The following is a 3170-nucleotide window of genomic DNA, read 5'->3' on the forward strand; positions in this document are numbered from 1 at the left end:
AGTCTTCAGGCACCTCACCTATGATTATTGATGTTACAAATATCTCAGCAAGAGGCCAACCAATTACTTCTCTAGCTTCCCACAGAGTTTTCGGGTACACCTGATCAGGTCCTGGGGATTTATCCACCTTTAACCGTTTCAAGACAACCAGCACTTACTCCTCTGTAATCTGGACATTTTGCAAGATGTCACTATCTATTTCCCTACAGTCTATATCTTCCATATCCTTTTCCACAGTAAATACTGATGCAAAATATTCATTTAGTATCTCTCCCATTTTCTGTGGCTCCACACAAAGGCTGCCTTGCTGATCTTTGAGGGGCCCTAGTCTCTTCCTAGTTATTCTTTTGTCCTTAATATCTTTGTAAAAACCCTTTGGATTCTCCTTAATTCTATTTGCCAATGCTATCTCCTGTCCCCTTTTTGCCCTCCTGATTTCCCTCTAAAGTATACTCTTATTGCCTTTATACTCTAAGGATTCACTTGATCTATCCTGTCTATGCCTGACATATGCTTCCTTCTTTTTCTTAACCAAACCCTCAATTTCTTTAGTCATCCAGCATTCCCTATACCTACCAGCCTTCCCTTTCACTCTGACAGGATCTTCTCTCAGAGGATTGTGAATCTGTGGAACTCACTGCCAAAAGAGTGCAGGGGAGACAGGATCAACAGATTCAAGAAAGAACTAGATATATTACCGATGAAAAGCAAGACAAAGGTCAGTGGGGAGCAGGCAGGAAAGACCAGGATAAGATCAGCAATGTTCATGGTTAACGGTGGAGTGGGCTCAAAGGGCTGAATTGCCTACTTCTGCTGCAAGTTTCTATGTTCATATGAAAGAACTGCCTAAGGAAGTTGTCAGTATATCAAGGCATTTGAAAGTCCTGTGTTTTAAATCTTGGAATAAACATTTGGAGTGTTTAACAAAAATCATTGCTACTTCAATCTGTGTTGCCATGAGCCTGAGGGTTCCCATTACAGGAATTATTTCACAACCATCTATTTTCACAGGGCTGTGCCTGTAACATTACAGTTTGATTGACTGCTACAAGTGATTGTTGCCTCTTTGAGTGCAATTATGAATTTCAATGCTTATCATTATAAGTGACCAGGCACTGGGGGGATAAAAGTTACGTAATTGAAGGCTGTTGTGGTGTCACCATAGTCTGACTAGACCATCGGGGCTGCTCTCTTATTAAAGAGAAGTAGCTGGTGATGATTTAACCTGAGTGCCACCAGACCTCAGGCGAGGGAAGAGTTGAGAAGGAAAATCCTTCATGGTAGTCTCAAACCAGTGGTAGAATTGAATGCACGCTGTTGGTGTCACACTACTCTGTAAACTGAGGGTTTTCCTGATGAAGGGCTTTTGCCCGAAACGTCGATTTTACTGCTCCTCGGATGCTGCCTGAACTGCTGTGCTTTTCCAGCACCAATCTAATCTAGACTCTCGTTTCCAGCATCTGCAGTCATTATTTTTATCTTTATAACTACTCTGTAAATCAATGATCCAGCCAACTGAGCTAAACCAATTCCTGAACTGAAGGTATTTAAATACATTACATGTGTTTTTCATGAATGAGTATTTTCAATGTAGTGAAGTCTGCAATAGAAAATACATATTTTGTACGACCTTATTTTTTTGTAAATATATTTATTAACAAATTTTTTTAACTTTACAAACATATAAAATTATTGAAAAATACAATCAATTACAAATATCAGAATAATAAAAAGAAAAAAACCATAAGTTACAATACAACTACTGACTACTAACTACTAACCTACCCTATAATACAAAACAAACCCTAACACTGTACAAAGCAACACCGAAAAAAAGAAAGGAAAGCAAAATAAAAACAAAATACAGAACAGCTATGCTCGGTGCAAAGCTCCAGAACAAAGGAACGGGAGCGTTGTATATATACCCGTATTAACTCAGGAGACCCCTTCCAGGGCCCAGGGCTTGACAAATCTAACCATCCTGGTTAAACAAACGCCCGAGTTAAGATAACTGACAAATCTATATCCAAATAACTCAAGTAGGGCTGCCGTGTGTTATAAAAATGGTCTGCTGTGTGGTGTACCATGTTTGTAAAAAAAAGTCCAATGGAATGTGCTCCATAATTAATTTCTGCCATCCCAGCAAGCCTGGCAGGTTCTCAGACACCCAATTCATCAGAATATTCTTCCATGCATAGTATACAAGAGTATTAAATGGTTCTTTACCATGCCCATCTAAAGATGGTAAATTTGGTAGACCGAAGAGGAGAGATTTCGGGTCTACTTTGACTTCAGTCCTCAATACCCTCCCTATCTCTCCTGCCACAGTGCTCCAATAAACACGGAGCCTGTGGCAAGTCCAGAAGCAATGAGTAAGAGTACCTACATTTATTTTACATTTGGGACACACTGAAGTTTTTTAAACTTCACAGACGGTCTGGTGCCAGATGAGCCCTGTGCAGAACTTTTAACTGCGTAGTGCATGTCCTATTACAGATTGAGATCTTTCGAGTATTTTCCCATATGTTCTCCCATGTTTCAGAAGAGATCTCCACTCCTAGCTCTTGCTCCCAGACCTTACATGACCAGTTAATATCCTGCCAGGCCCTGCCATCCAGCAGGCGATAGAGAGCACTAACTGAAAGGGTGCTTGTGGAGTGTAGCAACAACCTCTCTGTATCGGGCTTATAGGGCTTAGTGAGAAGCATAGTCTTCTTCTGGATGAAATCCCTAACTTGAAAAAAACGGAAAAGATCTCTGCTGGACAACCCGTGTTTGCAGCTCAGTTGCTCAAAAGACATCATAACCTCCCCCTCAAACAATTCTCCCAAACTAGAAACTCCTCTCGCTGCCCATAGTTTGAACCCTAAGTCATCATTCCTGGTCGCAACCCTGCCATGCCAACTATAGGAATAAATGGCGAATTCTTGGATAAACAACCCTTACTCTGACGCATCGCCCTCCATGCTTTGGCTGTACTAATGACAATGGGGTTCCGGCAGTGGTCCATAACTGTCCTCATCCATGAACAATAGGTTAATAAGAGGGCACTTTGCTTGGGAGGCGTCAATATCCAGCCACATTGAGTTTGAATTGTTACCTATCCAATCGCAGACAAAGGACAGCAGGGAACTCAATTGATACCTTCTGATGTCTGGGAAATCAACTCC

This window comes from Chiloscyllium plagiosum, chromosome 9 (assembly GCF_004010195.1).
Source record: "Chiloscyllium plagiosum isolate BGI_BamShark_2017 chromosome 9, ASM401019v2, whole genome shotgun sequence".
Taxonomy (NCBI): domain Eukaryota; kingdom Metazoa; phylum Chordata; class Chondrichthyes; order Orectolobiformes; family Hemiscylliidae; genus Chiloscyllium; species Chiloscyllium plagiosum.